The sequence below is a fragment of the Hemitrygon akajei genome, chromosome 4 (assembly GCF_048418815.1).
Source record: "Hemitrygon akajei chromosome 4, sHemAka1.3, whole genome shotgun sequence".
NCBI classification, from domain to species: domain Eukaryota; kingdom Metazoa; phylum Chordata; class Chondrichthyes; order Myliobatiformes; family Dasyatidae; genus Hemitrygon; species Hemitrygon akajei.
In genome coordinates, this window is record NC_133127.1 from 138,441,041 (window position 1) to 138,453,927 (window position 12,887).

The 12,887-nt window shown below is 41.3% G+C and overlaps 1 protein-coding gene across 8 annotated transcripts in view; it reads left to right on the top strand.

The window, feature by feature from the left end:
• The window catches only part of LOC140726699 (disks large homolog 2-like), a 797,667-nt gene that overhangs the window by 396,285 nt on the left and 388,495 nt on the right, over positions 1 to 12,887 (top strand). The window lies entirely within an intron of this gene.

The window sequence follows — 12,887 nt, forward strand, 5'->3', positions numbered from 1 at the left end:
CAATAATTTGGCTTCCACAGCCATCTGTGACAATGTATTCCACACATTTACCACCCTCTGGCTATAGCAATTCCTCCTCATCACTGTTCTAAAGAGACATGTATTCTAAGGCGGTGCCCTCTGATCCTAGACTCTTCCACTATTTGGAAATATCCTCTCCACATCCACTGTATCAGGGCCTTTCAATGTTTGATAATTTTCAATGTGATTCTCCCTTCATTCTTTTAAACTCCAACAAATACAGGGCCAGAGCTAACAGACGCTTCTCATGTGTTACCCCTTTCATTCCAGGATCATTCTCATGAAACTCTTGTAGGCCTCTCAATGTCAACACATCTTTTTTTTAAAATAAGGAGCTCAAAATTGAACACAATACTGTTAATTGGGATCTGACTGATGTCTTATAAAGCCACAGCATGACATCTGTGCTTTGATATTCAGGTCCTCTAGAAATAAACGCTAACACTGCACTTACCTTCCTTATCACTGGCTCAGCCTGCAAGGTAACCTTTAGGAAATCCTGCATTAGGACTCACAAGTACCTTTGCACCATTGATTTATGAATTTGCTCCTTGTTTAGAAAAAAAGTCTACACCTTTATTTCTTTTACCAAAGTACATGATCATCCACCTCCCTACACTGTATTCCATCTGCCATTTCTTTGCCCATTCTCCCTATCTGTCCAAATCCTTTTCCAGACTCACTGCTTCCTCAGCACCACCTGCCCCTCCACCTGTATCTGTATCAATGCAAACTTGGCCACAAAATTATCAATTCTATCATCCAGATCATTAACATATTATGTCAAAAGTACTGGACCCAACACTGACTCATGCGGAGTATCACTAATCAGAAACAACCCCTATCAGAAATGATTTATAGACTATTATGTCTCTTTGCAGAATATTAAGTTGTTGAGGGTAATTTCCCTCTCTCTGACTCTGCCAAACCATTTGGTGTATTGTCATATGATTTCATGCAGATAAGATGTATATAAGGTCGCCATTACATTGTCATTTTGAAGCTTAAAGAATTCTGTAAATTTTAGGAAAATACATTTACATCATTTCCTTTCAGTCTTCATACCTGCATCCTACCCAGTTCAGCTGGTGCTGGATGTTTTCAAAATCACTCATCCTGCAAAATTTCCTAAGACTTCCCAAAATTATTTGCAAGCCATTTATGAGGAGAAGATTTTGAATTGCTAGAACTGAAATGTCAGTAATATCTGTCACAGATGTGACATTTACCTTATAGTCAATCATTAGAGCAGACATATTAAACACACATTCATTGCCTGCCTTGACAGGCATCAGATCTAAAAATGCTCCTTTATTTGCTTAAATGCACCAGCTAGAAACATCACTTGATTGTGAATTTTTCTTTCTTAACCATATAAGTATTGCACCAAAAAATTCAAAATGTCTCAAATGCTATTTATTCCCAGAGGTAAATATTAATATAAGCTAACATAGGGAAATTGTATTTTTCTGATTGTGTTAAGTAATATTCAACTCAAACATACTGGAAATAGAATTTGTTTATTATTGTTTTATGTCCCAAGAGACAATGAAAAGCTTGTTTTGCATTCTGTTTGCACAGATCAAATCATTCCACAATGCATTGAGATAGTACCTGGTAAAATAAAAACAGAATGCATGATAAACTGCAACAGTTACAGAAAAATGCAGTGCAGATGGACAATAAGATGTCAGGTCATACAAGGTAAATTTTGAGGTCATGAATCCATCTGACACTAATGAACCATTCAGATGGTTCTGTTTATTGTCAGAGAATGTATACAGTATACAACCAGAAATACTTGTCTTCATAGACATCAACGAAAAACAGAAAAACCCCAAAAGAATGAACAACAGAAAAATGTTAGAACCTCATAGTCCCCTGTCTCCCCTTGCCCGCTGAAGCGGCAGGAAGCATCAACTCCTCCTTAATACGCTCTTCCCATGGAACTGTCAGTCTACCATGACCACCTGCTTTGAGGTTTCTGACAAAATGACCTTGTCAGGCCTCAGTGATGATGACATGATGAAGTCAGGGAACTTGGAATCGCTCATTTACAGGGCCATAACCTAGGGGCACCATCTTCCAAGCTGCGCCTAGAAAATGCCGGAAAATGGTCAGGTGACAAGCTCCAGGAATGGGAGCTCATCTGCTGTAAAAAATGAGTGCTACTTACCGATCAGGATTTCAATAGAACCCAAACAACCTTGAAAGTGAAAAAAGGAGACATTAAATGAAATGAATTTAAGCTGTTTCTACAGATGAGCTGGAAGAGGTAGCCACTTGGTGCCATCTTAACTGCATCCATTAGTCTTCTAACATTATAAAAGCTAACCTTAAGCCTGGTGGTCTGTGCTCTCAGGGAAAAAAGAGAATGAACAAGGTAGGTGAGGTCTGTGATTATGCTGGCAGCTTTTCTGAGGTACAGGAAGTATTGATAGAATCCATGGAAGCGAGGCACCATGATGTGGTGAGCTGCATACACAACTTTCTGCAGTGTTTTGCAGTCATGGACAGAGCCATTCTATACTAAGCCAGGTTGTTTCAGAAAGGATGCTATTTATGGTACATTGATAAAAATTGGTTAATAGGGATATTTCAGATTTCTTTAGCCTGAGGAAATAGAGATGCTGATGCACTTTCTTGGCCAAGATATATACATTGTTGGAACAAGACAGGTTGTTGGTTGGAACAGAACAGGCTATTTGGTGATTATCATTCCTAAGAACTTGTAGCTCTAAACTGCAGTACCATTGATGAAGACAGAAGCATGTACTCCCCCACCCCACCCCGCTCCGTGAGGTCAATTACCAGCTCTTTTGTTTTGCTAATGTTTAGGGAAAGGTTGTTATTTAGGGAAACATGACACCATATTAATATGCTCTCTATCTCCTTCCTGGAAAATACTTCCAACATGAAAAGGTTTGGCATGAAGTAAAGCTGCTGACATGAGGTTAATAAATATACTCTACCCCAGGAATTATTAAATTCTAAATTATTCATAAAATGAACATTGAATAAATGATAAATGATAAATGTGCGTGCTTATCCCCTTAGCTTTTTTTGCATTTAACCAATGGCAGACTGACTCTTAAATGGTATATGAAATGGTCAGTATAAAGACCTGTTCTTTTACATAAATAAAAGTATGGCATCTGACTGGTAAATGAAAGCTGAATTTGTCAAGCAATTAAAGTTCCCTGACTTCATCATGTCATCATCACTGAGGCCTGACATGGTCATTTGTCAGAAACCTCAAAGCAGGTGGTCATGGTAGACTGACAGTGCCTTGTGAAGGTCGTATTGAGGAGGAGTTTGAGCGTTAGAAGGCCAAGTACCAGGAGCTGGTAGAAGAGTGCCAGAGATGGGTGCAGGGCACATTGTGAGCCAGAGACGTGTGGTGTAGAGATTTTGCTGGCTGCTCGCTCTGCAGAACCTAGCCGGTACCTAGCATTATGGCAGCTGCAAACAGACGAGCCATCTGGACCATCACAGAGGTTGCTAAGCATTCCTCCAGATGGCTATCAATCAAGAGGTGTAACCCATGGAACAAAGTTGCTGGGACACAAGCTGGGGCCGCAACAACCCTGGCTGGGTTGCCTGGGCAAGGGTGCCTGGTGTTGAAAGACCTGCAGCATCCAATGACCTCAGGTTACTTCACTAATGATGTGGCCTAGCATATCCTAGGATGTATCTCAGCATCAGGTAATAAAGGTGAATAGTAAATGTGATCTGACCAGTGATGCTTACATTCTGAGAATGAGCAAGTAAAACAAAACAGTGGTCATGGGTAAATTTAATATGACACATAATAATAGTGTGAAATGTTGACTGAGGAAAGATTTTCTCTGAATGCTGATTAAAGGAGCATGAAAACAAAAACAAATACATTGTATTATAGAATTACGAATGACATTGTATTATAGAAATTCAGCCGTTGCTATGTTTATCATTTACACAGATTATGCAACCAATGCATCTGGGGTGACTTTTGTTACGTAACCCCGTAACCAGGTAACTTACCAGCAAAGATAGCGGGATCAGCTGAGTCGGATGCTACTATTTTCAAACGTTTTATTCAAAAAGGGGCACAAGCGTATGGTTAATACAAAACATTCAGATCATATACATCGTCAAAACTCAATCTAAAACACCGGTGTAACAATAATCAATCAGAAATAAGCTCTATAGTTGTCTAGGGGTAATACTGAGTCCAATTGAAATATAAAGAGTCACTCAGAAGTTTGCAGGCTTTTCCCTTTTGGGAACCGCTGGGGTTTTCACGTTGTAAAGAGAGAGAGATGGTTTAGAAAGGATAAACACTTGCCCGTTGTCTTTACAGAGCAAATCCTTGGAATCAGGGGAGCAGGCTTCCCCGTTGTTAGTTAAAAGCAGTCTTCCGTTGGTCCTAGCCACAGATTCAAAATTTGGAATCTAACGCACGTGGCTTCCTTCAAAATGTCTTCCCGCTCTCACGGGAATCGGTATCGTGCTTCCTTGGTGTCTCCTGGGTGCGTCTGAGGGTTGTCCCCCCCTCAGACCCTCCTTTATACTTCTTCACGGGATCGCAGGTGTCAATCAGGTTGCAGGTGATGCGATCTCTCTCTCAACCAGCCCACTTTGCCCGAGGGCTTTTCACGTGGTCTCCATGAGACAATAGTCAATGTCGCCTTTATTCTGCTTCTCAGGAGAACGTGGTCTTCCGCACGTCTCTCTCTCTCTCCCATTTCCTGTGTCTATTCAGCACGTCTCTTTCTCTCTTGGGTCAGTTGACCCCCCCTTGACTAGGGCTCTTGCGATTCTCACAAAGGAGGGGGCCGAGGGCATAACACTTTCAATATAGCATTGCAGGATCCTCTTATACACTGGCTTTCAAGCATTTTATTCATGTAACCCTCTTTAATCAAATGGCTCACCTTTGCAACCTAATAATAATAACAAACTAACAATAAGACTAATTATAGATACAATCATACTATTTTGAATAGTTAAAAAACAGTGTTAAAAGAAAACATTTCACTATTATGTTCCTCCCTGTGAGGGGGACGTTTATAGGGAGGCAGGGTAATTATTTCTCCAGTCTCTCGACCTACTTTAACTCTTCCCAAACCCACTCCCAATCCAAGGCTCCCCAAGCGTATTTCCTTTTTGTTATTTGCAATATTTCAGCCTCACACTAGTGGCCCTGGTTTGATCCATTTTATTATCTTATATTTATAAATCCCATGACCAACTGAAAAGGTTTGACTCCACTTTGAAACTTAAAGCTCCAATTAATCAGGTATTATTTTGATGTTAATATTGAGATCCTGCATTTGTTCACATCTAGATTTCATATTTTTTATTAATTTAGCCTTCTGATAATACCATGATAAATTATCTAAAGAAGTCACATGAAGAGTGGGCAAGCACAATGAAGTGGATGGACATGCATAAGCATTCTGTCTGTCACTATCCACAGCAGCTGAAACCTCCTTTAGAGCCAATCTTGGAAATTCATGACAAAAGGCAGAAATACAGAGTTAAGAGTCATTTTGCAAAATGAATTGAAGGGTAGCTACTGAGGAGAAGCTAGAAGCCCAGTCATTAGCACAAGATTCTGCAGAAGTAGGAAGTCTAAAGCAATACACAGAAAATGCTGGAGAAACTTAGCAGGGCAGGCAGCATCTATGGAGAGGAATAAACAGGACTCAAAAGGAAGGGGTAAGAACCCAGAATAAGAAGATGAGGGAAGGGGAAGGAGTACAAGCTGATAGATCATTGGTGAGACCAGATGAAAAGCCCAATCACTTTATCTAGATCTAGTGTGTAAATTCAGTGGTAAACAACAATTTTTGCACGGAGCATAATGAACCTATGGTTGGTCTGCCTGCCACATAGCAAGTATGAATTCCTGGTATGAATGAGGAGGGGGGCCAGGAGGAGAAATATACACCACCATAATCTCTAACATTATGGCCTGGCATATCCTTCACTCTACCTTTTCTATCTAGCCAGAGGATTAATTCATTTTCATTGAGAAGTGCAGAAAGCATGCAAACAACATCTGCTGTAGTTAACAAAGAGATGTATGTCAGTCCTGTGAAACTGCAACACAGAACTCCATGCATGCTGAATGACAAAAAACAGCATGCAATAGAAAGATCTAATAATTTCATAACCAAGGGATCAGACAAAGAATTGTAATCCTACTACATTTAATTATCAATATTAGGTCCATTAGGTAGCTAATGGGAAAATGAGACTCTAAGAATATGCCTGTTTAATGATGAAAATTATGCTTTCAAGGTATTATTGTTGTTATTTATGTGTTACATTTATTATCATAGAACTTATGTTTAGAAACTTAGATAATTTAATATGTAAGTTATTTGTAATAACCTTGTCATAACTGCTACTTAATATTCCTTTAAATAATCAGCTTGTGGCGACCCACTTTCTGTGCAAGCGAACCGGCCCACAAATAGCCAGCGCGCGGGGGGAGACTTTTGGTAATGCACCTCTGATGTCATTTCTGCCCGGAGAGGGTGGGCACTAGGGATTAAATGCCAGCGCCGCGAAGTTTGAATAAACTAGTCTCGAAACGACTTACCGACTGCGTGTCGTCTCTAGCTCTGTATGTAGTACATCGCTACAAGCTCATGTTTTTCACTTAAATTGAATTTTGCAATGAGCACTCTATCTTCTACATTGAATTAATGATAATAGCCTTAGGTTTATTTTTCTGTTTATGTGAATAACATGAAATACTGCTGAGAGAATCTCTAAGTAGGTCATACCCAGATAGGAAAAAAAAGTGTGGCAGTGGTATTAACACAGCAACACTGCCACAGTTTTGCCATTCATTTGATTTATTTGTTTACTGTACTTGAGGGTTGGTGGTGAACTTCTGGAAGGTATTTTAACAATACTACTGTATAGTGAGTACCAGTGATTTCCATTCACCTGTTGTCCTTCCCATTCTTCTCAGCAAAGTTCACAGGTTTGGGAGATGTAGTCAGAAGCAGCTTGAGAGTAATTGCAGTGCATTTTTGATTCTACCTGTGTAGCAATGGTGAAAGACAATGGAGGCAATGAATAGCAAGGATGGTGGATTTGGTGCTAAACCAGAGGACTGCTTTGCCTTTGATGATGTTGTTGAAGTTATATTCATCCATGCAAATGCAGAGAATCCATGTGCTCTGAAGTTGGTGCTAAGATGGTTAGGAGATGAGTCACTCATCATCAGGATACCTAACTTCTGGCCTGCTTTTGTAATTGCAGTATTCATACTACTGTTCCTGAGAGGTACTAAGAGAGTGGTCCTGGTGGGAAGTAGAAAGGTGGGGGGGTTGAGGGGAAGACATAGCTGGTGGAGTGATCATGTTGGAACTGGTAGGTGGTGAAAGATAAAATGCTGAACTTTTTCTGTCTGGGCACAGGGTGGGGTGGGGGTTACAGGAGAGCAGAGGTTCAGGAAATGAAGGAGTATATTTCAGAAGTGCTAGAATATAAAGCCTTAAAATGAAAACAGGTGCAGCGAAGATGGAGAAACTGAGAGAAGGGGATAATGTCCTTGTAGGAGACAGGGTGGGAGGAGGGGTAGGTGAGATAATTTGTGGGTATCTGTAGATTTGTTTAACAGGGACTGGGCAAGGTGGGGAATTGGAAGTTGTCAAAATATTAGAAGGTGTGGGATGTCTTCTGGATGTATGTTGCAAGGGACTGAACAAGGGGAGAGAGAATCGAACCAAGGTATGAAGAGTTAACATGAGGAAATCTACAGATGCTGGAAATTCAAACAACACACACAAAATGCTGGTGGAACACAGCAGGCCAGGCAGCATCTATAAGCATCTATAAGGAGAAGCACTGTCGATGTTTCGGGCCGAGACCCTTCATCAGGACTAACTGAAAGGAAAGATAGTAAGAGATTTGAAAGTAGTGGGGGGAGGGGGAAATGGAAAATGATAGGAGAAGACCGGAGGGGATGGGATGAAGCTAAGAGCTGGAAAGGTGATTGGCGAAAGTGATACAGAGCTGGAGAAGGGAAAGGATCATGGGATGGGAGGCCTCGGGTGAAAGAAGGGGTGGGGGGAAGCATCAGAGGGAGATGGAGAACAGGCAAACAACTAAATATGTCAGGGATGGGGCAAGAAGGGGAGGAGGGGCATTAACGGAAGTTAGAGAAGTCAATGTTAGAGAAGTCCCCCCACTACTTTCAAATCTCTTACTATCTTTCCTTTCGGTTAGTCCGGACGAAGGGTCTCGGCCCGAAACGTCGACAGTGCTTCTCCTTATAGATGCTGCCTGGCCTGCTGTGTTCCACCAGCATTTTGTGTGTGTTGTATGTAGAGTTATGTTTGCTAGGGAAAGTGCAGGCAGAAACAATGGTATCTCAGCACAGTCATGTTTGTAAATCTTAGGAAGTGGGCTGTGTGGGATTAGGGCACTATCAGGTTGGAGGCTGTGGAGGGAGATCTTTTGATGTAATGATATCTGCAATGGTTCAGTAAACAGTGGACTGATGTTTGTTAGTGGGGTCACATTCCAGTGGAGAAATGAGGAGGTTTTTATGGAGATTGAACATCATGGTAAAGATGAAGTGATTTTGAAGGCATATGTAATTGCCATTTATCGGCTCATACTTGAATGTTGTCCCGACCTTGCTGAATATAAGAGTGGACAGCTTTGTTTACCAAAGAAATGTAAATGAAATTTAATATTGTACAATTATCAGTGAACATCCTCTCTTCTGACTTAATGAAGGAAGGAAATTCACTGATGAAGCAATTCAAGGTGGTTGGGCCTGTATCACGGCCTTGCTGAACTTCTATTTAAGCATTTGAGTCAACAGGAAAAAGGCTATGGACCAAATGCTGGTAGGTAGGATTAGTATAAGTGGGTCCTTGATTTTCAGGATGGACAGGATGAGCCAAAGTGCCCTATATGACCCTGTGACTCCTGTTCTGATATCCTTAGGCTTGACAACACCACCATCTCTCTAATATTGATTGACACCTGATTAGTTCCAATGGTTTAGATAGGGCAGAGTTAGTTAAGTGTGTCCAGGACGAATTCCTGTCACAGTATGTTGACAAGCCGACTAGGAGGAATGCCATATAAGATCTAGTATTAGGTAATGAACCGGGTCAGGTCACAGATCTGTCAGTGGGTGAGCATCTGGGGGACAGTGATCACCGCTCCCTGACCTTTAGCATTATCATGGAAAAGGATAGAATCAGAGAGGACAGGAATTTTTTTTAATTGGGTAAGGGCAGATTATGAGGCTGTAAGGCTAGAACTTGAGGGTGTGAATTGGGATGATGTTTTTGCAGGGAAATGTACCACGGACATGTGGTCAATGCTTAGGGACCTCTTGCAGGATGTTAGGGATAAATTTGTCCCAGTAAGGAAAATAAAGAATGGTAGGGTGAAGGAACCATGGGTGACAAGTGAGGTGGAAAATCTAGTCAGGTGGAAGAAGGCAGCATACATGTGGTTTAGGAAGCAAGGTTCAGATGGGGCTATTGAGGAATATAGAGTAGCAAGAAAGAAGCTTAAGAAGGGGCTGAGAAGAGCAAGAAGGGGGTATGAGAAGGCTTTGGCAAGTAGGGTGAAGGAAATTCTTCAATTATGTGAAGAACAAAAGGTTGACGAGTGAAGATAGGACCGATTAGAGATAAAGGTGGGAAGATGTGCCTGGAAGCTGTGGAAGTGAGCGAGGTCCTCAATGAATACTTCTCTTCGATATTCACCAATGAGAGGGAACGATGATGGTGAGGACAATATGAGTGGGGTTGAAGTTATGGAGCATGTTGATATTAAGGGAGAGGAGGTGCTGGAGTTGTTAAAATACATTAGGACGGTTAAGTCCCCGGGGCCTGACAGAATATTCCCCAGGCTGCTCCACAAGGCGAGGGAAGAGATTGCTGAGCCTCTGGCTAGGATCTTTATGTCCTCGTTGTCCATGGGAATGGTACTGGAGGATTGGAGGGAGGCGAATGTTGTCCCCTTGTTCAAAAAAGGTAGTAAAGATAGTCCAGGTAATTATAGACCAGTGAGCCTTACATCTGTGGTGGGAAAGCTGTTGGAAAAGATACTTAGAGATAGGATCTATGGGCTTTTGGAGAATCATGGTCTGATCAGAGACAGTCGGCCTGACTTTGTAAAGGGCAGATTGTGTCTAACAAGCCTGATAGAGTTCTTTAAGGAGGTGACCAGGCATATAGATGAGGGTAGTGCAGTGGATGTGATCTACATGGATTTTAGTAAGGCATTTGACAAGGTTCCACACGGTAGGCTTATTCAGAAAGTCAGAAGGCATGGGATCTAGGGAAGTTTGGCCAGGTGGATTCAGAATTGGCTTGCCTGCAGAAAGCAGAGGGTCATGGTGGAGGGAGTACATTCAGATTGGAGGGTTGTGACTAGTGGTGTCTCACAAGGATCAGTTCTGGGACCTCTACTTTTCATGATTTTTATTAACGACCTGGATGTGGGGATACAAGGGTGGGTTGGCAAGTTTGCAGACAACACAAAGATTGGTGGTGTTGTGGATAGTGTAGAGGATTGTCAAAGATTGCAGAGAGACATTGATAGGTTGCAGAATTGGGCTGAGAAGTGTCAGATCGAGTTCAACCTGGAGAATTGTGAGGTGGTACACTTTGGAAGGGCAAACTCCAAGGCAGAGTACAAAGTAAATGGCAGGATACTTGGGAGTGTGGAGGAGCAGAGGGATCTGGGGGTAGATGTCCACAGATCCCTGAAAGTTGCCTCACAGGTAGATAGGGTAGTTAAGAAAGCTTATGGGGTGTTAGCTTTCATAAGTCGAGGGATAGAGTTTAAGAGTCGTGAGGTAATGATGCAGCTCTATAAAACTCTGGTTAGGCCACACATAGAGTACTGTGTCCAGTTCTGGTCGGCTCACTATAGGAAGGATGTGGAAGCATTGGAAAGGGTAAAAAGGAGATTTACCAGGATGCTGCCTGGTTTAGAGAGTATGCATTATGATCAGAGATTAAGGGAGCTAGGGCTTTACTCTCTGGGAGAGAAGGAGGATGAGAGGAGACATGATAGAGGTATACAAGATATTAAGAAGAATAGATAGAGTGGACAGCCAGCACCTCTTCCCCAAGGCACCACTGCTCATAAGGTAAGGGGTGGGAAGTTCAAGGGGGATATTAGAGGAAGGTTTTTTACTCAGAGAGTGGTTGGTGTGTGGAATGCACTGCCTGGGTCTGTGGTGGAGGCAGATACACTCGTGAAATTTAAGAGACTACTAGACAGGTATATGGAGGAATTTAAGGTGGGGGGATGTATGGGAGGCAGGGTTTAAGGGTCAGCACCACATTGTGGGCCGAAGGGCCTTTACTGTGCTCTACTATTCTATGTTCTATCTCCCTGTTTGTAAGGTATGATTCCATACAATGAGAATATTTTCTTCCAGATGTCCACTAGCTTTATGAGGGCTTCCCAGGATATACCAGCTTTAGCAAGCTTCCTTGATGCTACAGTACATGTGATCAAACACTAACTTGCTGTTGTATTCGTAACATCTCTGCAGTTCAGCTTAGGTGCATATTTGTTCTAAGCCTGTGATGAGGTCTGGAGAATAGTGATCTTGTTGAAAGTTAGCTGGGTGTAGGTAAGCAAATTATTGGACAACAGATACCACTTGATTTCCTTGTGAATAATACATTAAATCAGATTTATTGGATTTCTGCTTTTGGTAGAGCGAACACATCGGGCAATCTACTGCAATGTTGGGTAGATGCTGTGGTTGTAATTATGTTTAAACAGTTTGACAACTATGATTAAAAATCAGTGCTCACTTAGAATCCCTGGCATTACAGGCCACAAACTAAGCCAGAAACTTTGGTGTTGTGATGGACTCTGACTTAAATTTTAACTGTCACATTAAGCCAATTATAAAGTCAGCCTACCACCATCTTAAAATATAGCAATAGTTAAAGGGTTTATGTCTCAGCAAGATATAGAAAAAACCCATCCATGCATTTATTTTAGTAGGCTTGATTACTGTAATGGAGTTTTCACAGGTCCCTGTAAAAAGTCCCTCAGACAGCTGCAGCTTATTTAGAACGCTGCTGCTAGAGTCCTCACTAAGACCAAGGAAGTAGAACATATCACTCCCATTCTCAGTTCACTTCACTGGCTTCCTGTCCATCAGAGGATTGACTTTGAAATATTAATACAGGTTTATTAAGCACTGAATGGTTTAGGGCCAAAATACATCTCCAATCTCCTTCTGCATAATGAACCCTTCCTGAGCTCATAGGTCATCTGGGGTGGGTCTTCTTAACATCACCAGGGATGAAACTGAACATGTGAAGCAGCATTTAGTTACTATGCTCCACATATCTGGAATAACTTTCCAGAGTATTTGAAGTCTGCCCTAACTTAAAGCTCTTTTAAATCGAGGCTTGAAACTTTTCTTTTAGTTGTAGCTTTTAATCAGAATTTCCTGCACTGTAACTTTTTTTATCATATCAATTTTTGTGTAATTTTATTTCTTATTTATTGTCTGAAATTTGATGTTTAATTTGTATATCTTGTTCTATGTAAAGCACTTCAAATTGCCTTGTGTTTGAAAAGTGCTATACAAATAAACTTGCTTGCTAGATGTGTGGTATCTGAGGTGAATGCTGAGTTGGATCATACAGTTGGCCATATGTCTTCAACTAAGTCCTCAACACTTACATGCTGGGCATCATCCTCCCTCTTCAGAATGGGTTTTTGCAGCCTCATCTTTCTGTTGCCTGTTTCATTGTCCATTTAGCTCCATATAAAGTACACAAAATAATTATCAATCTAATATAAAAAGGTATTTTAATTTTTCTATCAGTTTTTCTCTTTACATGCAAAGATGA